This window comes from Carcharodon carcharias, assembly GCF_017639515.1.
Source record: "Carcharodon carcharias isolate sCarCar2 chromosome 27 unlocalized genomic scaffold, sCarCar2.pri SUPER_27_unloc_1, whole genome shotgun sequence".
Classification (NCBI taxonomy): Eukaryota; Metazoa; Chordata; class Chondrichthyes; order Lamniformes; family Lamnidae; genus Carcharodon; species Carcharodon carcharias.
In genome coordinates, this window is record NW_024470624.1 from 2,148,556 (window position 1) to 2,175,623 (window position 27,068).

A 27,068-nucleotide genomic window follows, 5' to 3' on the forward strand; every position below is an offset into this window, starting at 1 on the left:
TCACAGACAAGAGAACAAAGAGGTGTTGAAGGTGGTGATATTATCTAAAAGAATGTGCTAATTAAGACAAGGACAATTAAGGACAAGCAAGGTAGCTCTAGTGGGGGTGGGGTGAAATAAGACTAAAAAGGCATAAAAGGTATAGATAAATGATCTGTGGAATACATTATAAATAATGGAAATAGGTGGGAAAAGAAAATTCTATATAAATTATTGGAAAAAACAAGGAGGAGGGGGAAGAAACGGAAAAGGGGTGGGGACGGAGGAGGGAGTTTAAGATCTAAAATTGTTGAACTTATTATTCAGTCCAGAAGGCTGTAAAGTGCCTAGTCGGAAGAGGAGGTTCTGTTCCCCCAGTTTGCGTTGGGCTTCACTGGAACAATGCAGCAAGCCAAGGACAGACGTGGGCAAGAGAGCAGACTGGAGTGTTAAAATGGCAAGTGACACGGAGGTCTGGGTTATGCTTGTGGACAGTCCAAAGGTGTTCCGCAAAGCGGTCACCCAGTCTGCATTTGGTCTCTCTAATGTAGAGGAAACCGCATTGGGAGCAACGAATGCAGTAGACTAAGTTGAAGGAAATGCAAGTGAAATGCTGCTTCACTTGAAAGGAGTGTTTGGGCCTGGAAACCTTGGCTCAAGGAGGCGAAGCGGGAGCAATGGGTGGGGGCGGGGATCCCGTGTCCGCGCCCCTGGCCTGCAGATTGGAACCTGAAGACGTCACCGCAGAGCAGAGTGATTCCTATTGGCTGATTCAGACAGGGTTCCGTTGTGGACATCACAACGCGGAAGTTGGACAATGAGCTTCAGATGAAAACTCTGGGCAACATCTGTGAGGAAATCAATGTTTCCTCCTTTCCATTTCTTTTCTCATTCTGGAGGAAATTGTTGATTTGCAGGAACTGAAGGGAAAGGAAATGAATCCAGGGAGGGTGCAGACTCTGGAAAGGATGGCCCAGGTCTCTCTTTCTCTCTCTCTTAAAGACATTGTGACACCCGAGTGAGAGTGTTTCCAGTGCACTGACTGAGGAACGAGCTTTAACCAGTTACACAGCCTGAAAAAACATTGTTATCCACAGTGAGGAGAGACCGTGCACATGTTCTGTGTGGATGAGGCTTACTTTGATTGTAGAACCTAAAGAGACACAAAGACACGTGCACCATAGAGAAACCATGGAAATGTGGGGACTGCGGGAAGGGATTCAAAGCCCCGTCTGAGCTGGAAACACATCGACATACTCACACCGGGGAGAGGCCGTTCACCTGGTCTGAGTGTGGGAAGGGATTCGCTCACTCATCCAACTTGCTGGCACACGAGCAGGTTCATACTGGGGAGGGGCCATTCACCAGCTCCATTTGTGGGAAGGGATTCACTCACTTATCAACCCTGCTGCGACACCAGGCAATTCACACTGGAGGGACGCCATTCACCTGCTCTGAGTGTTGCAAGGAAATTACTTGATCATCCAGTCTGGTGACACACCAGCGAGTTCACACCGGGGAAAGACCATTCACCTGCTCTGAATGTTGGAAGGGATTTACTAGATCATCTAGTCTGTGACACACCAGCGAGTTCACACCGGGGAGAGGCCATTCAGCTGCTCTTTGTGTGGGAAGGGATTCGGTGATTCATCCAGCCTCGTGAGACACCAGCGAGTTCATACTGGGGTGAAGTCATTCCAATGTTTCCTTGGTGGAAAGGGATTCACTCTTTCATCCAACCTGTGGAGACACCAGTGAATACATGCCAGGGAGAAGCTGTTCAACTGCTCTGAGTGTGGGAAGGGATTTACTAATTCATCTGCCCTGCAGAATCACCAGCGAGTTCACACTGGGCAGATGCCATTCACCTGTTCTGAATGTGGGAAGGGATTCACTCGGCCATCTCACCTCCAGACACATTAGCGAATTCACACCGGAGAGAGGCCGTTCACCTGCTCTGAGTGTGGGAAGGGATTCAGTCATTCATCCAACCTGCTGGCGCACGAGAGAGTTCACACTGCAGAGAGACCATTCACCTGTTCCTTGTGTGGGAAGGGGTTCACTCAGTTATCAACCCTGCTGCGACACCAGGTGGTTCACACCGGAGGGAGACTATTCCCCTGCTCCGTGTGTGGAAAACGATTTACTTGGTCAACAAATCTGCTGATACACCAGCGAGTTCACAGTGGAGAAAGGCCATCCACCTGCTCCAAGTGTGGGAAGGGATTCGGGGATTTCTTTAACCTTGGGAGACATGAGCGAGTTCGCACTGGGGAGAGGCCGTTCACCTGTTGTGAGTGTGGAAAGGGATTCACAGAGTCATCTGACTGAGACACCCTGGCAGTCACCCGGATTAAAGAGCCTTATATTCAGATTGTGGGTATTAATTGTATCAGTTGAGGTTAAGCAAATAAAGGTGGAGGGCATTGATTAGATGCTTACTTGAGCACATATAAAGCAACACTCGCGCGGTGAGGAGAGAGGATGTCCTGCTCATATTCCTGATGCTGGGCCTGGCCAAGGTGGTCATCAACAGGTCCAGGCAGCGGGCGATCGAGGGGGTCGTCCGGCCTGTCTGCCCCTTTTCCGTGGCTATGTTCATGGCCGGGTGTCCCTGGAGAGGGAGACGCGGTGTCTGCCGGCACCATCGAGGCCTTCTGTGCCCAGTGGGCACAGTGGGGACTGGGTTGCTTTATTGACCTTTCGAATCACATTTTAATTTGAGGTTGTAAGTTTCCTTTAAGATTAGTTTTTCTTTTTGCAGTATCCCTTTAAGGGGCTGCTTTTCACTTTGTTCCTGATTTGTTAATTTAGTTTAATTGGTTTAATCAAAAGAGTATAAAGCCACATTAATTGGAGACCTCAGACGTAGGAGCAGAATTAGGCCATTCAGCCCATTGGGTTTGCTCCGCATTTCAATGAGATCGTGGCTGATCTGATAATCCTCAATGCCACTTTCCTGCCTTTTCCCCCATCACCCTTGATTCCCTTACTGATTAAATATCTGTCTCTCTCAGCCTTCAATATACATAATGACCCAGCCTCTGCAGCCCTCTGTGGTAAAGAATTCCACAGATTGACTACCCTCTGAGAGAAGAAATTCCTCCTCATCTCTGTCTTAAATGGACGATCCCTTACTCTGGGATTGTGCCCTCTAGTCCTAGACTCCTCCGCAAAGGGAAACAACCTCTCAGCATCTACCCTGTCAAGCCCCCTAAGAATCTTATATGTTTCAATAAGGTCACCTCTCATTCTTCTAAACTCCAATGAGTACAGGCCCAACCGACTCAACCTCTCCTCATAAGAAAATCCCTCCATACCCGGGATCAACCTAGTGATTCTCTGGACTGAATCCAATGCTAGTATATCTTTCCTTAGATAAGGGGACCAAAACTGTTCATAGTATTCTAGGTGTGGTCTAACAAGTGTCTTGTATAGTTTTAGCAAGACTTCTCTAGTTTTATACTCCATTCCCTTTGAAATAAAGGCTAACATTCCATTTGCTTTCCCCATTACCTGTTGATCTTGTATGTAAGCTTTTTGTGATTCATGCATGAGGACTCCCAAATCCCTCTGTGCTGCAGCTTTCTGTTGTCTTTCTACGTTTAAATAATATTCAACTCCTCTATTCTTCCTGCTAAAGTGTATAACCTTACATTTTCCCACATTATATTCCATCTGCCAAGTTTTTGCCCACTCACCTAACCTGTCTATATTCCTCTGTAGACTCTTGGTGTCATCTTCACTAATTGCCTTCCCACCTATTTTTGTGATATCTGCAAACTCGGTGATAGTACATTCACTTTTCTCATCCAACTCAGTAATATATGTTGTAAATAATTGTGGCACCAATCCCTTTGGCGCTCCATTAGTTACAAGTTGCCATCCTGACTCTCTGTCTTCTATTAGTTACCCAATGCTCTATCCATGCCAACACAATGGGCTCATCTTATTAATTAGCCTTATGTGTGGTACCTTATCAAATACCTTTTGGAAATCCAAATATATTACATCTACTGGCTCCCTTTTATCTATCCTGCTTGTTAGCTCTTCAAAGAATTCAAATAAATTTGTCAGGTATGATTTCCCCTTCATGAAGCCATGCTGACTCTGCTTGATTATATAGTGTATTTCTAAATGCCCTGCTATTACATCCTTTATAATAGACTCTAATATTTTCCCAATGACAGATGTTAAGCAAATAGTTAACTTTTTTTTGTCTCCCTCCCATTTTGAATAAGGGTGTTAAATTGGCAATTTTCTAATCCTTTGGAACTTTTCCAGAATCTGAGAACTCTTGGAAGATCATTATCACTGCATCCACTATCTCTGTAGCTACTTCCTTTACTATCCTAGGATGCAACCCATCAGGTCCAGGTGACTTATCGGCCTTTAGCCCCATTAGTTCCCCAGTACTTTTTCTCTGGTGATAGTTTTTGTATTTATTTCCTCCCCCAACACCACTTCCCCCCCCACTGGCCTTGCCCCTTGATGATTTAGTATTTTTGGAATGCTGTTACTGTCTTCTATCGTGAAGACTGAGGCAAAGTATGTATTCAACTCCTCTGCTATTTCCTGGTTCCCCATTATTATCTCCCAAGCCTCATTCTCTTAGGGGCATCTGTTCACTTTTCCCTCTCTCTTCCTTTTTATATACTTAAAGAAGCTCTTACTGTCCGTCTTTATATTCCTTGCTAGTTTACCCACAAAGTTTATTTTCTCCCTTTTTTTGGTAATCTTTTGCTGGTTTTTAAAACTTTCCCAATTTTCTGGCTTACTATTAGCCTTTGCCACATTGTATGTTTTTTCTTTCAATTTGATACTACCATGAACTTCCTTGGTCAACCATGGTTGGTTTATCCCCTTCCTAGAATCCTTCTTCCTCACTGGGATGTATCTTTGTTGTGAGTCATGAACTATTTTCTTAAATGTCTGCCATTGTTCATCAACCATCTTTTCTGCTAAACTCTTTCCCCAGTCCGCTCCAGCCAACTCTGCCCTCATTCCTTTGTAATTACCCTTATTTAAGTTTAGCACAGTTGTTTCCGACACAAGTTTCTCACTCTCAAACTGAATGCTAAATTCTACCATGTTATCGTCATTGTTTCCGAGGGGATCTTTTACTCTGAGATCATTTATTAAACCTGCCTCGTTATCCATTATCACATCCAAAATAGCCTGATCCCTGGTTGGATTCACAACATATTGTTCTCGGAAACTGTCCTGAAGGAATTCTTGCTCGTGGCTACCTTGGCCAATTTGATTTTCCCAATCTACATGAAGATTAAAGTCACCCATGATTAAGGTACTGCCTCTTTTACATGCTTTCATTATCTCCTGATTTATTCTCTGCCCTACAGTTTAGCTGCTGTTATGGGGACTATAGACCACTGTCACCAGTGTCTTCTTCCCCTTGCTATTTCTTACCTCCGCCCATATGGATTCTCTGTCTTCCAATCCAAGATCATTTCTTGCTCTTGCACTTATTCACTCTTGTACAAAGCTACCCCACCACCCTTTCCTTCCTGCCTGTCCTTTCGAAAAGTTACATACCCCGGAATATTTACTTCCCAGATTTGATCTCCTTGTAATCATGTCTCCACAATGGTTATAAGATCAGATCCATTAACCTCTATTTGTACCGTTAATTCATTTATCTTGTTCTGAACACTACTTGCACTTAAGTAAAGAGCCATTAATTTTGCCTTTTTACCGTTTTTTTCCCCCTTTGACCATATTTGCTGCAGTTTATTTATGCTTGTACACTCTGTACCTTCCTGTCACACTCTGGGAATCATTACCTAAATAGCAGCCCTGCAATGCTGCCATATCCTTTAGCTTTGTAAGCCTACGTGTCCCCTCTCCAGAACCCTCCCCCCATCTATTTGCTGGGTGAGGGAGGAGAGGGCTGGATGACCTTTGAACTGGTGCATCGCACGTCAGTGAGTGTCCAGCTCGTGGCCGATGTCATCCAGCAGCTTCAAACAGTGCTGTTCAGCTCCGATGGCACATGTGGCTTAGAGGACACTTATCTGCTCGGTGGTTTCCGCCTGAGCGTACCCCTGCTTGGACGGAATTCCACATTGGCCCCAAGCCCCGAACTCTCCCTCGGGAGCCTGGGCCCCACAGCCTGAGCTGCCTCATGGAAATGTGCTCTGAGCCTTTTAAGTCGGCACGGAGGGGTTTCCTGTCTGGGCTGCTGCTGCACACCCTCCACCTCCTTGTCTTCACCCGCCGGCCAGACACGCCTCTCTTACCATTTTGGGGCGGGGGTCCCCAGTTGGGGGGGGGGGTTCTCTACATGGGGTCCTTCCCCTTTCCATCGGGGACCTGGGGTGGAGGATGTTGCATGCAGCAGTCCCAGACAACCGGAGGTTAAGGTGGTTCATAGACTCCCAAGATGCCTGCATTTTTTACAGCCTGCTGGAGTCCGTGGATCACGTCTGTGTTAGTTGTAGTAGATTATTACAGCCCTTTTCAGTTTTCTTAAGGGGCTTTTTCTTAATTTTTGGCTGCACTTCAACCCCACGCTCCTGATCTTTGGGCACCTGGTGCGGAGTTGAGGCGGGTGAGGTGGGAGGAGGACCTCCTTGTAAGCCTGCTCCTGGGCCAGGTCAAGTTGGCCATTAACAGGTCTCAGCAGCGGGTGGTCAAGGGGGTCGTCCATCCCGACTGTCTGCCCCTCTTCCCCGGCTATGTTCACAGCCGGGAATCGTGGAGAGGGAGCGCTCAGTGTCTGCTGCCATGCTGGAGGCCTTCCGTGAACGGTGAGCACTGCAGGGGCTGGGGTGCATCATTACTGCCCCCCAGAACCACATTTTCATTTGAATTAGATAAGTTTCCTTTGAGATTTTGATTTTAGTTACAGTGTCCCTTTAAGGGACCATCCCATTTAATTTGCTAATTTGGCCTTTTTGTTGATTTGCCATTTGGTTCTCATTTTATTTGTTATCATGGGGAAACAATTTGGTTAATTTGTTAATTTACTCTTTGTGCTAATTAGTTGTTTTTTTCCTCAAAAGAGACACTTAACTGACATGAAGTGGAGTGGAGTCAGGAGGTACATACCTGTAATGTTTCATTCTGTGAATAAATTTAAACCAATATAGATTGGCTCCAATTTCTTCCTTCACCATAAGGCTGCCAGGAACATAGGAACAGAAATAGGCCATTTAGCTTAATGAGCCTGCTCTGCCATTCAATTAGGTTATCACTGATCATCTACCTCAAGTCGCTTTCCTGCACTATTTCCATATCCCTTGAGGTCATTAGTGTCTAGAAATCTATGGATTTCTCTTTTGAACATGTTCAATGATTGAGCTTCCACAGACCTCTGGGTGGAGAATGCCAAAGGTTCACCACTCTCTGAGTGAAGAAATTCTTCCCCATCTCAGTCTTAAATGGCCTACCCCTTATCCCGAGATTATGTCCCCTGGTTCTAGACTCACCAGGCAGGGGGAACATCCTATCAACATCCAACCTGTCATGCCCTGTAAGAATTTTGTAGGTTTCAATTAGATCACCTTTCATTCTTCAAAACTGTATAGAAAACAGGCCCAGTTTCCTCAATCTCTCCTCATAAGACAATCCCACCATCCCAGGGATTAATCTAGTGAATCTCAGTTGCACTCCCTCAATGGCAAGTATATCCATCCTTAGGTAAAGAGACCAAAACTGTACACAATACTCCAGGTGAGGTCACACCAAGGCTCCATACAACTGCAGCGAGACATCTTTATTCCTGTTCTCAAATCCCCTTGCAATGAGGAGAGGTGAGAGTGACCATCCTTGATATCAAGGATGCATTTGACTGAGTCTGGGATCAAGGAGCCCTGGTAAAACTGGACTCAATGGGAATCGGGGGAAAACCCTCCGCTGGTTGGAGTCACACCTAGTCAAAAGGAAGATGGTTGTAGTTGTTGGAGGTCAGTCATCTCAGCCCCAGGACATCACTTCAGGAGCTCCTCAGGGTAGTGGCCTAAACCCAACTTCAGCTGCTTCATAAATGACCTTTCTTCCATCATAAGGTCAGAAGTGGGGATATTCGTTGATGATTGCACAATGTTCAGCACCATCCACAACACCTCAGATACTGAAGCAGTCCATGTCCAAATGCAGCAAGACCTGGACAATATCCAGGCTTGGGCTGACAAATAGCAAGTAACATTCGCACCACACAAGTGCCAGGCAATGACCATCTCCAACAAAAGAGAATCTAACCATCTCCCCATGATATTCAGTGGCATTACCCATTATCAACATCTTGGGGGTCACCATTGACCAGAAACTGAACTGGACCAGCCATATAAATACTGTGGCGACAAGAGCAGGTCAGAGGCTAGGAATCCTGCAACAAGGAACTCACCTCCTGACTCCCCAAAGCCTGCCCAACATCTACAAGGCATAAGTCAGGAGTGTGATGGAATACTCTCCACTTGCCTGGATGAGTGCAGCTCCCAAAACATTCAAGAAGTTCGACACCATCCAGGACAAAGCAGCCCCCTTGATTGGCACCCTTTCAATAAACATTCACTCCCTGTGCAATCACCAACGCACAGTAGCAGCAGTGTGCACCATCTGCAAGATGCACTGCAGGAACTCACCAAGGCTCCTTCGACAGCACCTTCCAAACCCACGACCGCCAGAAGGCACAAGGGCTGCAGATAGATGGGAACACCACCACCTGGAAATTCCCCTCCAAGCCACACACCATCCTGACTTGGAAATATATCACCATTCCTTCACTGTTGCTAGGTCAAAATCCCGGAACCCCTTCCCTAACAGCATTGTGGGTGTACCTACTCCACACGGACGGCAGTGGTTCAAGAAGGTAGCTTACCACCACTTCTCAAGGGCAATTAGGGATGGGCAATAAATGCTGGCCTAGCCAGCGACGCCCACATCCTGTAAATGGATAAAAAGAAATGAAGGCCAACATACCATTTGCCTTCCTTATTGATTGTTGCACCTGCATCCTAGCCTTTAGAGACTCATGAACAAGGACACCCAGCTCCCTTTGTTTTTTCTACTTCACACTTATTCACATTATTTTCCATCTGCCATGTTCTTGCCCATTCACTTAGCCGGTTCAACTCCTCTTGAAGCCTCGTTGCATCCTCTTCACAACTCACATTCCTGCCTGGTTTAGTGTCATCAGCAGATTTAGAAATATTACAATTGGTCTCCACATCTGAATCATTCACACAGATTGTGAACAGCAGTGGACCCAGCACTGATCCTTGCCATGCCACACTAGTAACAGCCTGCCACCCTGAGAATGATTCGTTTATTGCTCCTCTCTGCATTCTGTCTGCTAACCAATTGTCAATCTACACTAGTATATTTCCCCCATTCTCATGTGCTCTAATTGTTTTTACTAACCTCCTGTGTGGGACCTTATCAAAGGCCTTCTGGAAATCCAAATATGCCATATCCACTGGTTCTCCTTTATCTGTGCTAGGAGGAACATCCTCAAAAGGCTCCCAAAAAGTTTGTCAAATATGATTTCCCGTTCATAAATCCATGTTGACTCTGCCCAATTTGATCATTACTACAGAAGTATCTAGTTATCACCTGCTTCAGAATAGATTAAAACATTTTCTCTACGACTGACGTCAAACTAACAGGTCTGTAGTTCTCCATCCTCCTTCTCCCTCTTTTCTGAGATAGTGGGGTTACATTTGCTACTTTCCTGTCCATAGGAACCTTTCCAAGATCTGCAGAATTTTAAAAGATAACCACCAGTGCACCCTCCTCTCTCTCGCCACCTCCTTCAGCACTCTGGGATGTAGCTCATCTGGTCCAGGGGATTTGTCAAACTTCAATCCAGTTCACTTTTCAAGTACTGCCTCTTTACTAATATTAATTTCTTTCAGTTTCACAAGTCCTTTGGTTGCCAAGTATTTCGAGGTGTTTTGGTCTGTGTCAGTGTTTGTTCCCCACATGAGCTTCCTCCAATTCTACTTCAGAACCTTCCGTTCCATTCTCCCTCGTGTGCTGATCTCATTTTCCCGCTGGGAGACCCCCACGTTTACCTGGTCCTGGGCTCCAGGCATAGGGAATCTGGGCACTGCCTGTAGTTCCAGCAGTGGCCACATGTCCCGGTGGCAGAACTTCCTCTTGAGTGAGGGGTGGGGGTGGGGGGAAGTCCCACCTTCAGCTGATGAACAAGCCACTGAGTGAAATGCCTCTGGAGCTGCCGACATTGGCTGGAATGTGATCCCCATTGATTTTTCCAAAGGGGTGGTGGGGCCACCTGACAAATCCTGCCCAAGATGTTTCCCCTGAATTCCCAAATGAATTTATCAGTGACTATCTTACATTTATGGCCTCCAGTGATGGTCTCCCCTGACAGGTGTAAATCTATCTACACCAACCCTATCAAACCCCTTCATAACCTTAAAGTCCTCAGTCAGATCAGCCCTCAGTCATCTCCTTTGTAGAGAAAATAGCTCCAGCCTGTCCAGCCTTGCCTGAAAGTTAAACACTCTCAGTTCTGGGATCATCCTTGTGAATCTTTCGTCGACCTTCTCCAGGTCCTCTCTAACCTTTTTATAATTATGGAGACCCAGAACTGTCCACTTTATTGCAACTGTGGTCTAACCAAGGCTCGATACAAGTTTAACCTGACGTCTCTGCTTTTCAATACTATTTCTCTAGCATTGAACCTCATATGGGCCTCACAATTCAGGAAGGATGTCAAGGCCTTAGAAAAGGTGCAGGGATTTAGTACGGGGACAGAAATGAATGAACACACTGGAGAGGCCGGGGTTGTTCTCCTTAGAGCAATGAAGGAGAGGAGATTTGACAGAGGTGTTCAAGATCATCAATGGTTTACATCGAGGTAATAAAGAGAAACTGTTTCCACTGACAAAAGAGTTGTTAACCAGAGGTCATAGATTGAAGGTGTTTGACATAAAAGCCAGAGGGGAAATGAGGAAGATAAATCTTTACACAGTGAGGTGTTGTGATCCGGAATGCACTGCCTGAAAGGTTGGAGGAAGCAGATTCAACAAAGGGAATTGGATAAATCCTGGATGGGTATTAGTTTGCAGAGCTCATGGGGAAAGGGCAGGAGAGTGGGACTAATTGAGCCGCTCTTTCAAAGAGCCAGCACAGGCATGATGGGCTGAATGACCTCTGTCCATGCTGTGAGATTCTGTGATCACAGATAAATAAATGTGTGTCTGCAATATGTACAGTGATGTCAATAATGTCTGGAATTCCTATTGTGGCCCAGCCATCTCTTTGAAAGGACTGTCTGATTTATCCAACTGCTCTGCTCTTTCCCCACAGCCCTGCAAATTCTTCCCTTTCAAGTATTTACCCGTTGGAAAGATATTATTGAATCTGCTTTCAGATGCTGTGTTGAAAAATAAAATCTCATCTCTCCCCTGGCTCCTTTGCCAATTACCTTAGAGGGACTCACTTTCTGTGAAAGAGCCTGCCAACACCACTCACCCACTTTCCCTAAAGTGCCAAATCTAATCATGAAACATACAGAAAAAAAAAATCAAGTATTTTTACTGATAGACATTCATTAATGAAACAGAACATGGTTAAATAAAACCAGAAAATGACCTGAGGATCAAAGACAACCAGAGTAAAAGGATGTGCACAATATTCTGGACCCAAATGCTTTCTCTTCAGCTTCTCTGTACCCTGTTCCCGTGACTCTCCGCTTTGGACACAGGGGAACTCAGTCCTGGTCACCCCTCCCGTGCCCTGATTGGTTGGAGGCCCATTTCCTAGTCAGTCCTCCAGCACCTTTCTGTCTCTCTATCAGTGCGACACCCATGGCAGTTTCCCAACTGGGCCACAGGCCCCGTTATTCTCAGCTAAATTCAGCCTCAGTTCCATCGCCTGGCTGTAATTGACATGGGAAATAGAGAGACAGAAAGGTGCTGGAGGATCAATGGGAATCCAAAACTAGTGGCTCTGAACCATCATTTCAGCATTTGTCTGTCAAATACACGTGTGCAGTTTTGGTCTCCTTATCTGAGGAAGGATGTACTTGCTGTAGAGGGAGTGCAGCGAAGGTTTACCCGACTGATTCCTGGGATGGCGGGACTGACATATGAGGAGAGATTGAGTCGATTAGGATTATCTTCGCTGGAGTTCAGAAGAATGAGGGGGGATCTCATAGAAACCTATAAAATTCTAACAGGACTAGACAGGGTAGATGCAGGAAGGATGTTCCTGATGGTGGGGGAGTCCAGAACCAGGGGTCACAGTCTGAGGATATGAGGTAGACCATTTAGGACTGAGATGAGGAGGAATTTCTTCACCCAGAGAGTGGTGAGCCTGTGGAATTCGTTACCACAGAAAGTAGTTGAGACGAAAACATTGTATGTTTTTAAGAAGGAGTAAGATAGAGCTCTTGGGGCAAAAGGGATCAAACGGTATGGAGAGAAAGTGGAAGCAGGCTATTGAGTTTGATAATCAGCCATGATCATAATGAATGGTGGAGCAGGCTCGAAGGGCCGAATAGCCTACTCCTACTCCTACTTTCTATGTTTTTTTAGGCGGGGTTTTTATTTTTAGATTTAGGCACTGCAGGCAAAGGGTAACTTTCTCTTTCTAATGTTGTATTGTCCACAGTGTCAGCTGTGGCTCAGTGGATCACATTCCCACCTCTGAGTCAGAAGGTTGTTGATTTAAGTCCCTGTCCAAGGGCCTGAGGACAAAAATCACATCTAATATTCCTCGTGCCAGCACTGACGGGGTGCTGCACTGTCAGGACTGCTGTCTTTTGGATGAGATACTAACCTAAGGGCCCGGTCTGCTGCTTCGGGGAAACTTAGAACTTCCCGGGGCCACTATGTTGAAGTTCAGCAGGGGAGTTATCCCCAGTATCCTGGCCAATGTTTATCAATCAACATCACTAAAAACACATCATCTGGTCATTATCACATTGCTGTTTGTGGGATCTTGCTGTGTGCAAATTGGCTGCTGCATTTCCTAAATTATAACAGTGTCTGCCCTTCGAAAGTACTTCATTGGCTGTAAAGCACTTTGGAGTGTATTGTGGTCATGAAAGGCACTATCGAAATGCACATTTTTACATTTAAGATTCATGTTCCCTTATCTCATTATTGTAACTTAATTCATTTCAGCCACCCTCAACTTGCCATTTATTAATTTCACTTTGATTCAGACAAGACTTTAATCAATTAAGGGAAAGGCCCTAGATAGTAAATTTAAAAGGAAGTTTACTTGAAGAGAAAGGTGTACTTGGCTAGCAAGGGAGGCCCTTGGAACCTTTAATTTTATTCCCAAAGTGACCATTACCTCACGTCAGAGTTGGATATGTTGTAACATGACAATTGGTCAGTTTGGTTATTGAATTAATCGGATCCCCAATTACTTACACCACCTTCTCTCATTATCTTAGACAGGAAGACAATCGAACTGTTTGATACGATCCCTTTATCTGATTCTATACCATCCTTTATTCATACAGTTTCAAATGTTGAGCCTTATCAGAGCTTGAAGGTCTCCTCTTGCCAGTACATTTCACTTCATTAGACATTCTTGATATACCCAGCAATTAGGGTTTTATATCTTTACAGCAAATAAAACTCACTCTTTTATTGTAACTATTGATTCATTATCGGAACCCAATTAAGGCTCACTACTTATCCAATCACCTGTTACTGACAGGTGGCTACTTAATACAGTAATCTTTACTTAATAGATTTAGTTAATACAAGATACACTGGTTCAGAACAACAGTTTGTGGAAGACAATAACTTTCTTTCTTACTAATCCTGATCAGATTGATCAATGAGCCTTATCTTGAGCTGGACTTTGGCAGAATATTGTGTCCTGTAACTGATAAAAATTAGAACAGAATTCCTTTGTTTAAATAATTTCTGCTCGCTTTGCAGTTTCTCGAAACATTTAGGTTTTTACAGTTTTAATGTTTAATATAAAGATCCAGCCACATGTTAACAGTTTTAAATGGCTTCCTTGACCTTGTTACTTACAGCAGTGAATACAGTATGAAAGTGATGGATTTTTAAAACTAAATTTGACTGCACAGTCCTATCTACATTTTCCTACATTGTAACAGTGACTATACTTCAAAAGTACTTCATTCGCTGTAAAATGCTTTTTGAGAGCCTGTGGTCATGAAAGGTGCTATAGAAATGTAATTTCTTCTCAAAAATTGTCCCCAAACTTGGATACATTACAACCAGCCCACTCATTAAAATCATTAATAAAGATTGAGTCTTAATTTTGTGTAATAACAATGTCTTTGACAGCATTTCGAATTGTCTGTGAAAATCCAAACACGCTATATCCCGAATTTCACAGAATTGTAACGGTTAAGGAGCCATTCGGGCCATCGTGTCTGCACCAGTTCTCTGAGCATTTTATCTCAGTGCCAATCTCCTGCCTTTTCCCTGTAACCATTTTTTGTTTGAAAACACAGCGAGTTGTTGTGATATGGAATGTACTGCCTGAAAACAGTGCAAGCATCAGATTCAACTGTATCCTTCAAAAGGAAACTGGACAGATTCATGGAAGGAAAAGAAAATTTTAGGGCGATACGATTAATTGGACAGCTCTTTCAAAGATCCAGCACGAGCACTATGGACTGAATTTCCCCCTGTGCTCTATGAACCTCATCTGCATTTAAAGTGTCTGGTAATGATCTGGAACCCGCTTCCTAGGAGGGTGGGAGAAAGAGATGATGTAATAATTTTGAAAGGAATTTGGATGGGCATTTGAGTGAAATAAACCTACAGGGATAAAGGGATAGAACAGGGCAATGGAACTGACTGGTTTGCTCTACAGAGAGCCGGTATGGGCCTGAGGGGCTGAATGGCCCCATTCCCTACATAAATGGCTCTAGATCTAAAGATAGAAATTTCAGCTGCTCCAGTCTCTCCAACTGACTGAAGTCCCTCATCCCTGGTGCCATTCTCGCAAATCTCCTCTGCTCCCTCTCTAAGAACTTCACATCTTTCCTGAAGTGTGGAGTCCAGATATAGGGATCCATTCTAGTGGGATAGAATTGAAAAGCAGGGAGGTTATGTTCAAATTGTTTTGAACCATGGTTAGACTACACTGGGAGTACTGTCAACATTTGTGATCTCCATTTAGAAAAAGGAAATAGAGGCATTGGAGACGGTGCCACACAGATTCAAAACAACTGAGAGTATTTAACCCTCAGAAAAGGTGGAACAGGTTGGGGAACCTTTCTCAAGAAAAGAGAAAACTGAAGGGTGACCTGATGGCGGTTTGAATTTTACTAAGTAACATAGGACTTAGGAGCAGGAGTAGGCCATTCAGCCCCTTGAGCCTGCTCCCTCATTCAGTAAGATCCTGGCTGATCAGATTGTGGTCTCAGCTCCACTTTCCTGTCTGCCCCCCCCCACCCCCCACCCCGACCCCCTTTAACCCTTGGCTCCCTTGTCTATTAAAAGTATGTCTAACTCAGCCTTGAATAAATGTAAAGACTCAGCCTCCACTACTTTCTGGGGAACAGAATTCCACTCTAATGAGAGGAAAGAAATTCTCCTCATCTCAGTCTTAAAAGGGAGACCCCTTATTCTTAAACTCTGTCCCCTGGTTCTAGTCTCTCCCACAAGAGGAAACATCCTCCCGGTATCCACCCTATCCAATCCCTTCAGGTCTTACATGTTTCAATAAGAGCACCTCTCATTCTTCTAAACCCCAATGGGTGTACGTCTCACCAGTTCAACCTTTACTATTTCTTATCTCTATGCAAGCTGACTCGACATCTTTCAAGCGAAGGCCGTCACTCAGTATTGAACTGAGGCCATCTTTAATTAACAGAGCTACCCCACCACCTTTTCCCAGCTTCCTGTCATTCCAAGATGTCAAATATCCCTCAACATTTAGGTCCAGCCCTGGTCACCTTTTAACCCAGTCTCTGTAATGCCTAACAGGACATACATATTTCATGCATTTTCAGGGGTTCAATAATCCACTAATAATTACCCAGCGAATGGTGAGAATGTAGAACTTACTACCACAGCGAGTGGTTGAAGTGAAGAGCATGAATATATTTAAGAGGAAGCTAGACACATACATGAGTTAGAAAGGAATAGAAGGATATGCTGATGTGGAGAGATGAAGAGGAGTGGGTGCAGCCTCATGTGGAGCATAAATACAGACATAGATCAATTGAGCAGACTGGCCTGGCCCTGTTCTGTAGACTCAATGGAACTGAGACAAATGTATTTATTTTTGATCTACCTGTAGTGGTAGGAAAAACACTTTTTACTATCCAGGATAAAATAAATGTACTTCATTAGCCTTTGTGGATAATTTCAGTGGAAATGTCCACTCCTAGGTTCAAAGAGCATCAGCCCACTGGAAGCAAAGTCATGAGACCAGCCAGTCCAGCAGAAAGAAACACTCCCAGCTTCCCACTTTGCCAAGTGTCGTGAATAACAGCAGCAGTAGCAGAATCCAACTCCTGAAATTAAATGTGAACTCGCTGGTGTGTCTGCAGGTTGGATAACTGAGTGAATCCCTTCCCACACACAGGGCAAGTGAATGATCTCTCCCCAGTGTGAACTCGCTGGTGTGTCAGCAGGTTGGATAACTGAGTGAATCCCTTCCCAAACACAGGGCAAGTGAATGGCCTCTCCCCAGTGTGAACTCGCTTGTGTGTCTGCAGGTTGGATGAATCACTGAATCCCTTCCCACACACAGAGCAGGCGAATAGCCTCTCCCCAGTGTGAATCCGCTTGTGTTTCTGAAGAGTGTATGAATGACTGAATTCCTTTCCACGCACAGAGCAGGTGAACGGCCTCTCCCCAGTGTGAACTTGCTGATGGATCTGCAGGTTGGATATCTGAGTAAATCCCTTCCCACATTCAGAACATGTGAATAGCCTCTCCCCAGAATGTGCTCGCCGGTGCCTCTGCAGGTGTGATGAACCACTGAATCCCTTCCCGCACTCAGCAGGTGAACGGCTTCTGCCCGGTGTGAACTCGCTCGTGTGTCCACAAAGCGTTTGACTGAGTGAATCCCTTCTTACAAATGGAGCATGTGAATGGCCTCTCCCCAGAGTGAACTCGCTGGTGTATCAGCAATTTGGAGGATGTTCCAAATGTCTTCCCACAGTGAGAGCAGCTGAACGATCTCTGCTTAGTGTGAATGCGCTGGTGGACCATCAGGTCATGAGACCTTTTGAAAGCATTCCCACAGTCAGAGCATTTAAAAGGTCTCTCAATGGTGTGCGTGACATGGTGTTGCAGCAGGCTGGATGACTGAGTGAATCCCTTCCCATGCTCAGAGCAGGTGAACGGCCTCTCTCCGTTGTGAACCCGCTGGTGTGTGAGCAGATGGGCTGACCGAGTGAATCCCTGCCCACAATCGGAGCAGGTGAACGGCTTCTCTCTGGAATGAACACGCAGGTGCCTCTGCAGTGTGTATGCATCACTGAGATCCTTCCCACACAGTGAGCGACTGAATGGTCTCTGAATCCCTTCCCACACTCAGAGCAGGTGAAAGGTCTCTCTCCAGTGTGAACTCGCTGGTGTGACAGCAGATGGGATGACTGACTGAATCCCTTCCCACACCCAGAGCAGGTGAATGGCCTCTCCCCAGTATGACTTCGTCGATGAGTTTCCAGTGCAGATGGGAACCGGAATCCCTTCCCACAGTTCCCACATTTCCACGATTTATCCAATGTCCTTGTGATTCTCCAGGCCTGATGGTCAGTTGAAGCCTTGTCCTCACACTGAACATGTGTATAATGTCCCTCCTCACTATGAATGATGTGATGTTTTCTCAGGCTGTGTAACTGGTGAAAGCTCTTTCCACAGTCAGTGCACTGGAACACTCTCACTCGGGTGTGTGGGTCTTGGGCCTTTTCCAGGCCCCCTGAAGTTTAGAACCTTCTGAAATAGACAGCACACAGAAACATTTACCTACTAGATTCAAAGGCCGATGATATTCAGCTCCAAGGATGTCAATGTCTTTAAGAGTGAGAGAGACCTGGGCCAACCTTTCCAGAGTCTGCACCCTCCCTGGATTCACTTCCTTTCCCATCAGTTCCTGCAAGTCAACATTTTGCCCCCAGAATGAGAAATGAAATGGAAAGGGGGAAACATTGATTTCCTCACAGATGTTGCCCAGAGGAGGAAGTTTCAGTCTGAAGCTCATTGTCCAACTTCCGCATTGTGACGTCCACAATGGAAACCTGCCTGATTCAGCCAATCGGAATCACTCTGCTCCGCGATGATGTCCTCGGGTTCCAGTCTGCAGGCCAGGCGCGCAGACCCGGGAGCCCCGCCCCCACCCATTGTTCCCCCTCCTCCTCCACCAACTCTTCGAGCCAAGGTTTCCAGGCAACCGGCTGACGGCTCCGGTTAGAGCAAGAAGCCGCCCGGAGAACTCGGAAGGAGGGAAGCTGTGCATGTGCGGAGGAGAGCCCGCTCCCCGCCCCCTTCCCGTCATGCTGAGGGGATGACCAATGGGAAGATTTGGAGGACCGGAAGGACTCTGGTCCTCCAGCCAAGCAGGGCGGGGGCTTTGTGTGAATGAAGCTTGAATTTTACACAAACTTCCTTCTGTGTCCAACATCTGTGAGTAAAACACTTTCTTTTCTCCCCCTTTCCATTTCTTTTCTCATTCTGGGGGTAAATTGTTGACTTGCAGGAACTGAAGGGAAAGGAAGTGAATCCAGGGAGGGTGCAGACTCTGGAAAGGTTGGCCCAGGTCTCTCTCTCTCTCTTAAAGACATTGACAACCTTTGCTCCCTCAGTTTGACACATTTATTTGTCTGACTAAAAGTATGGTCTCTTTCCTAATGTTCACAATAAAAGGGGTGGTTTCCCCAGGAGATAGCTGACATTTAAGGGCACAGTAAATTAATATAGAACAGAGATATGTCTAGTGTTGTTATATGGTACATATTAGATATATTATTGATGACTCAGTAATAAAGCCCATGTATTATTATATCTACCTTTTTAATACAGTACTGTGTATATTTCCTAATCATTTCCAGCAGCAGCAGCTCACCACCACCTTCTCAAGGGCATTCAGGGATGGGCAATAAGCGTTGGCTTCGCCAGTGACACCCACTTTCCATGAATGAATTAAAAAAATTATTGCAGCACAGAATGAGTCTATTTGGTAGCTCGAGACCATGCTGATTCTCTGCAGAACAATCCAGCCAGTTCCTTTCCCCCTCTGTATCTCCGTTCCCCTGTAAGTTTATTTTCCTCAAATGCCCATTCAATTCAATTTTCAAATGCTTGCTCATCTCTGCTTCCACCACCCTCATAAACAGCGAGTTCCAGGTCATGATCGCTCGCTGCCTAAAAAAGTCTTGGTCACATCCACCCTGTATCTCTAATTGGCTTATACGATACTGTACATTAAATACATTAAATATATATATCCGACCGAGCCACATGACGATTTTTAGCTCCCTGTGTTGAGGACAGGACATGGTGAGCATGGATCTTATTCTGCCAATGTACAGCTCAAGAATAAGGCTCATTGTTCAAGCCAATCTAGATTAGTGTTAGCTGTTAGTATTAGCTGTTGTCCTCCATAGATTGTCTTTTTTGAACCAGTGCATCTTGTATTCACTAAATGTTTTAATTAAAGGTTACTGTATTAATTAACTAGCAGTGTGTAAATAGATGATTGAATAAGTAGTGAGACTTCATTGATTTACAATTAATGAATCAATAATGAATCAGTCGTTATATTGAAAGACTGAGTTTTATTTGCTGTAAAAATGTAAAACCTCGATTGTTGTGTATGTAAAGAATGTGCAATGATGATAAATGTCCTGGCAAGAGAGACCTTCAAGCTCTGATTAGCCTCAACATTTCAAACTGTATGAATAAGAGATGGTATAGAATCAGATAAAGGGATAGTATGAAACAATTCTATTGCATTCATGTGTAAGATAATGAGGGAAGGTGGTGTAAGTAATAAAAACATAAAAAATAGGAGCAGGAGAAGGCCATTCACCCCCTTTAGCCTGTCACGCCATTCAATAAGATCTTGGTTGATCTGCCCCACGCCTCAATTCCTCTTTCATGCCAGCTCCTCATAGCCTCAACTCCCTGATATTTCAAAAATCTATCTACTTCCTCTTTAAATACTTTCAGTGATCTAGCCTCCACAACTCTCTGGGGTAGAGAAGTCCAGACATTCACTGCCCTCTGAGAGAAGAAATTCCTTCACATTTCAGTTTTCGATGAGTGTCCCCTTATTCTGTCACAATGTCCTCCTAGTTCGAGATTCCCCCAATAGTGAAAACATCGTCTCAACTTTTAACCTGTCAAGCCTCCTCAAAATCTTGTACGTTTCAATAAGATCACCCTTATTCTTCTAAACTCTAATGAATAAAGGCCTAACCTGTTTAAGGTTGATAAGTCAATTCCTTCATTCCAGGAATCAACTTAGTAAATCTCTTTTGAACTGCCTCCAATGCCAGTATATCCTTTCTTAAATACAAGGACCAAAACTGTACATAGTACTCCAGGTGCGGTCTCACCAACACCCTGTACAGTTGTAACACGACTTTCCTCTTTTTAAACTCCAACTCCCGGCAATACAGACCAAAATTCCATTTGCCTTCCTAATTACTTGTTGCATTGGGGATCCAGTTAAATTAATCTAGTCACCAAACTGACCAATTGTCACGTTACAACTGGCCCAACTCTGATGTGAGGTAATGGTCACTTTGGGGATAAAAGTAGAGGTTCTGAAGGCCTCCCTTGCTTGCCAAATACTGAAGACTCTTGAGTTCCAAGGAAATTACTGTCAGAGAAGGAGCCAGACTCCCGAGGGTGAATTCCACAAGAATTACTGTGAAAGAAGGAGCCAGAGAGGGTTATGCTTCGACATTCTGATCACCCTCATGAAGTTGTAAAAGTCAATGTCTTAAAGTTGTTCAGTAAACATTTTTCCTTTAATAAACTTCTTTTAAAATTTACTACCCAGAGAATTCTGCCTTTGCCTCAATTGGTTAAAGTCTTGTCTGAACCAAAGTGAATTTATTAAATGGCAAATTGGGGGTGGCTGAAATCAATTAAGTTACAAACAACAAGATCAGGCAACATCAATCTTAAATTTAAAAACGTGTATTTACATAGCGTCTTTCACAACCACAATATGTCCCAAAGCGCTTTGTAACCAATGAAGTACTGTTGAAGGGCAGTCACTGTTGTGATGTAGGAAACATGGCACCCAATTTACACACAAGCAAGATCCCACAAACAGCAATGTGATACTGACCAGATGATCTATTTTTAGGGATGTTAATTGAAAACCTTTTGGCCAGGACACCAGGGATAACTCCCCTGCTCAACTCATGTCCCCAGAGCATTAGCTTGTATCTCTGGATTACTAGTCCAGCGACATTACCACTGTGCCATTGCCTCCCCTGATAATGCTCTTTTGGCGAGCCGTTATAGACATGATGCACCAAATGACTTCCTCTTGCATCAAAACAATTCTCTGATTCTGATTTTGTCACTGATCAATTCAATAGGAAATTCAGGAGGAAACATTCTTTTCTGTGAGAGTGATGAGAATGTGGAACTTGCTACCACAGGAAGTGATTGAGGCAAATAAGATAGGTCCATTGAAGAGGGACTAGATGAACACCTTGGGGAGAAAAGTATAGAAGGTTCTGCTTACAGGGGTCAGTGAAGTAGAATTGGAAGAAGCTCATGCAGGGCATAAACACCGATATAGACCAACTGAGCTACTGTCAGAATGAATATGGTTCATGATTTGATGACCAAGTGAATCCTTTCCCTCACTCGGAGCAAGTGAACAGACACTCCCCTGGGTGACTGTGCTGTTCTGTCAGCAGGTGGGCTAACTGAATGAATCCCTTTCCACATAGCGAGCATATGAACAGCCCTTCCTCAGTGTGAAGTCACTGATGGGTCAGTTTGCAGATAGAATCTGTAAACCACTTTCCACACAGCACGCAGGTGAATAGCTTCTCCCCAGTGTGAATGCATTGATGAGCATCCTGCTTAGGTGGGGATCTAAATCTCTTCACTATGGCTTTTTTATAACCTGTGTCTACTTGAGTCCATCCAGATTGGATGATCAGTTTAAATCTTAACAATACACAGATGTTTGAAATCTTTTCCCCAGAAGAGAGAAATATTTCTCTTTCTAGATTCAAGACCAATGATATTCAGAATCTGATGAATCGAGTGACTGTCAGGTTTTGATGTGTTATCTAATTTGAGTTTCCTGTCTCTAAATCTTCCTTCTCTAATACTCTGCGAAGGGAGTTGACAAAAATAATCACTCTGACTGCAGGGCTCACCAAGGCTCACAATTCACTAAGGCTTCTTCGCAAGGACCTTCCAACTCAAGACCACTACCATGTAGAAGGACAAGGGCAGCAAGTAGATGGGAACACCACCACTTGGAAGTTCCCCTCCCAGTCACTCATCATCCTGACTTGGAAATATTTTGCCGTTCCTTCACTGTTTCTGGATCAAACTCCCTTCCTAACAGCACTGTGATGTACCTACAACACATGGACTGCAGTGGATCAAGAAGGCAACTCACCACCACCTTCTCAACGGCAAATAGGGATGGGCAATAAATGCTGGCCCAGCCAGCGAAGCCCACATCCCGTTCATGAATAAAAAAAAGCTAGAAATTCAGAACTGACAATTCTGGTTCTCAAGGAACATTCTTCTCCCTCTCAAACTATAAATTTCTGTCCCCCACACACTCCCTCCTCCCCATTGATTGTGACACTAATTCATCCGACTATCCTCCTCCTGCTTTTTCTTCAATTCTCCTTCCCTGAAGGTGCTGACTCTCGGGTTTAGTTTCACACTCACCTATTGCCCTCCCCAATATGTCACCCTGGTGTCTAAATCTTTCCACCTGAAGTTAACAAACTATTTTGCTAAGGGGACGTCACAATCAAACCCAGTGACTACCCACATGTACTTTGTGTCAGGGCGGGGTCACTGCACCCCCCACCCCGACTTTCCGTCCCAATCCCAGGAGTTTGGAGACTGGGCTCCGGATGAGTTAAGGCAGCCGTTTCTCCCAGAATTCACCGCGCTGGGGAAACCGCTCTATCCGCCGAGCGGGCGGGCGGCCCGGGACTGCATATGTTCAAGGGAGAGGGGAAGCTGCGCATGTGCAGGGAATAACCCACCCCCACCCTTCCCTGCATACTGAGGGGTTGACCAATGGGAAGAGTTGGAGGACCAGAAGGACTCTGGTCCTCCAGCCAATCAGAGTGCGAGCTTTGTGTGAATGAGAATTGAGCTTCACACAGGCTAAAACTTCATCCTGTGTCCAGCAAGTGTGAGTAAAACACTTTCTTTTCTCCCCTTTCCATTTCTTTTCTCATTCTGGGGGGATGTTGTTGACTTGCAGGAACTGAAGGGAAAGGAAGTGAATCCAGAGAGGGTGCAGACTCTGGAAAGGTTGGCCGAGGTCTCTCTCTCTCTCTTAAAGACATTGACATCCTTTGCTCCCTCAGCTTGACACATTTATTTGTCTGGCTAAAAGGATGGTCTCTTTCCTAATGTTCACAATTAAAGGTGTGGTTTCCCCAGGAGATGGCTGACATTTAAGGGCACAATAAATTAATATAGGACAGAGATATGCCCAGTGTTGTTATGTGGTGCACATTAGATATATTATTTATGGTTCTGTGATATAAAATACATTTCTTATTATTTCTAGTCTTTTAACATAGTATTGTAGCTACATTATATGTTTCCAGTTCTGGGATCATTATGGCACAGATGGAGTCCATTCGGAAACTTGAGTCCATGCTGACTCTCTGTGGAGTAATCCAGTCAGTCTGGTGAAACTTCTCTGAACTGCTTCCAATTCAAGTACATCCCTCCTGAAAGGAGGAGCCCACAACTGTACACAGTACTCGAGGTGTGGTCTCACCAATACCCTGTACAGCTGCAGAAAGACTTCCCTACTTTTATACTCCATTCCCCCTTGCAATAAAGGCTTACATTCCAATTGCCTTCCTCATTACTTGCTGCACCTGCAGACTGACCTTTTCTGATTCATGTACAAGGACACCCAGATCCCTCTGTACTGCAGCATTCTGCAGTCTCTCACCAATTAAATAATATTCTGCTTTTCTATTCTTCCTGCCAAAGTGGACACTTTGTTACACTTTGTATTCCATCTGCAAATATTTTGCCCCCTCACTAAGCCTATCACTATCCCTTTGTGGACTCTTTGTAAAGTTCTCACAACTTGCTTCCCTACCTTTTGTTGTATCTTCGGCAAATTTGTCTACTATACAGTCAATTCCTTCATCCAAGTTATTATATGGATTGTAAATAGTTGGAGCCCCAGTACTGATCCTTGCAGGACTATTCAAGATGGAGATTGATAGGTTTTAGATATTGAAGATATTAAGGGATTTTGGGGATAGTTCAGGAAAATGGCGCTGAGGCAGATCAGCCAGAATCTCATTCGATGGCGGAGCAGGCTTGATGGGCCGAATGGCCTACTCCTGCTCATATTTCTTATGATCTCTGTCTCCTGAACAAGGAATGGTGAGCATGGATCTGTCGATCAGCATGAACCTTCAGGAGAATTGGGAGGGTGCGCATTAGGTATAGCAGAGTGCGAATGGAGAGAGAGAGTGTGTGATGGAGATTCACAGCTTTAGTGGAATGAGAGAGGAAAGAATGTTCCATAGAAACTAGAATTGTCTGTTCTGAATTTCTAGCCCGTGCTGACAGTGATGCCTTTTGTGAATTCCTTTTACAGGATAATAGAAGGGGAGGATTTGCAGACAGAAGGCTGAAATGAAAGGTTAAGATCTCACAGAGTCACTCGATTTATCGGATCCTGAATATGATCAGCTTTTGTATCTAGATGGAGAACTGTTTCTGTGTTCTGTCTGCTTCAAAATGTTCTAAGCATCAGGGGGACTGGAAAAGGCCTGAGACCCCCACACCTGAGTGAGAGCATTCCAGTGCACTGAGTGTGGGAAGAGCTTTAACCAGTTACACAGCCTGAAAAAAATATCATATCATTCATAGTGAGGAGACATTTTACATGTTCCATGTGATGACGAGGCTTCAACTGACCATCAGACCTGGAGAGAGACACGGACACACGCACCATGGAGAAACTGTGGAAATGTGGGGACTGTGGGAAGGGATTCAAAACCCCATCGAAGCTGGAGACTCATCGACGCAGTCACACCGGAGAGAGACCGTTCACCTGCTTTGAATGTGGGAAGGGATTCGCTCGGTTACCCCACCTGCAGTCACACCAGCAGGTTCACACCGGCGAGAGGCCATTCACCTGCTCCCTGTGTGGGAAGGGATTCACTCGGTTATACAACCTGCAGACACACCAGCGAGTTCACACCGGGGAGAAGCCGTTCACTTGCTCTCAGTGTGGGAAGGGTTTCACTCTCATCCAACCTGCAGAAGCACCAGCGAGTTCACAGCAAGGAGAGAGTGTTCACCTGCTCCATGTGTGGGAAGGGATTTACTCAGTTACGCAACCTACTCACTCACCAACAAGTTCACACTGGGGAAAGACCATTCACTTGTTCTGAGTGTGGGAAGGGATTCACTCGGTCATCCAACCTGCTGACACACCAGTGGGTTCACACTGAGAGGCCTTTCCCCTGCTCTGAGTGTGGGAAAGGATTCACTGAGTTCTACCGACTGCAGGTACACCAGCGAGTTCACACTGGGGAGAGGCCATTCACCTGCTCTCAATGAGGAAAGGGATTCGCTCGGTTACACCACCTGCAGTCACACCAGCAGGTTCACTCTGGGGAGAGGCCATTCACCTGCTCTGTGTGTGGGAAGGGATTCACTCATTTGTATAACCTGCAGACACACCAGCGAGTTCACACCGGGTAGAAGCCATTCACCTGCTCTCAGTGTGGGAAGGGTTTCACTCAGTTGTCCCACTTGCAGACACACCAGCGAGTTCACAAGTAATTGCAGGGTTTGGATTCTGCTGTTTTTGCTGCTGTTAATTAAATCCAGAAATGAACCATGTTCATTCTGACAGTTGGTGAAGTGGGAAGGTCAGAGGGTTTCTTTCTGCTGGACTGACCAGGCCCACGACTTTGTCCCCAGTGGGTGAAGCTCTTTGAGCCTTGTTGCAAATATCTTGTTTCACATTTCACAGGGATCACAGGATGAAAGGGTGTTTGGAATGTAAAAGATACTTAGTTTACATTTCTGTTTGGAACCCTCCCAAATCATGCCATGTTGCCATGGAGATGGGTTGTGCTGGTTGGATGATTCTTTTGTATAATTTATCTGGATGTTTCTCACAGAAGAAAACTATCACAGTTTGAGGGTCAAGTTGGCTGTGGTAGATTGTGAAACTACATGAAAGTTTATGACGGTAAACAGGCAATAGCTAACACTGAAGGAATTATTACATAGTTACAACAAATATAGATTCCTTTAAGGAATAAAAATCCAACAGGAGAAATGATGTAACTGTAGCCAACAGAAAAGATAAAGATGGCATTAGATCAAAGGAAGAGACTCATAAAGCGGCCAAAAAAAGTAGTAAGCCCGAGGATTGGAGCTTTTTCAGAATTCAGGAAAGGATGACCAAGAAACTGATAAAGAAAGAGAAAACCGAACATCAGAGCAAACTGGCGAGAAACATAAAAAGCAACTGTAAAAGCTTCTAGGTATAGCTCTAGTGGGGGTGGGGAGAGCTATACCTTGAGTGCCCTACCATCCATTCTTAATTAGCACATTCGTTTAGATAATATCACCAACTTTAACACCTATGTGTTCTTTTGTTCTATTGTTGTTGACATCTTTTGATGATCTGCTTCTATCACTGCTTGTTTGTCCCTACAACCACACCACCCCCTCTACTTCTCTCTCTCTCTCTGCGCCCCCCCCCCCCCCCACCCCACACACCTTAAACCAGCTTATATTTCAACTCTTTCTTGGACTCGAACTCAAGTTCTGTCGAAGGGTCGTGAGGACTCGAAAGGTCAACTCTTTTCTTCTCCACCGATGCTGCCAGACCTGCTGAGTTTTTCCAGGTAATTCTGGGAATGAATGTATGGTAGCTAAATGTGCTAATGACACAGATATGTAGGAAAA

At 44.9% G+C, this 27,068-nt stretch overlaps 1 protein-coding gene and 1 pseudogene across 1 annotated transcript in view; both read left to right on the top strand.

The window, feature by feature from the left end:
• LOC121273703 (zinc finger protein 229-like) overlaps positions 1-27,068 on the top strand; it is a 1,112,939-nt gene that overhangs the window by 862,425 nt on the left and 223,446 nt on the right. The gene's annotated exons all lie outside the window — the stretch shown is intronic.
• The window catches only part of LOC121273682, a 34,828-nt pseudogene continuing 26,189 nt past the window's right edge, over positions 18,430-27,068 (top strand).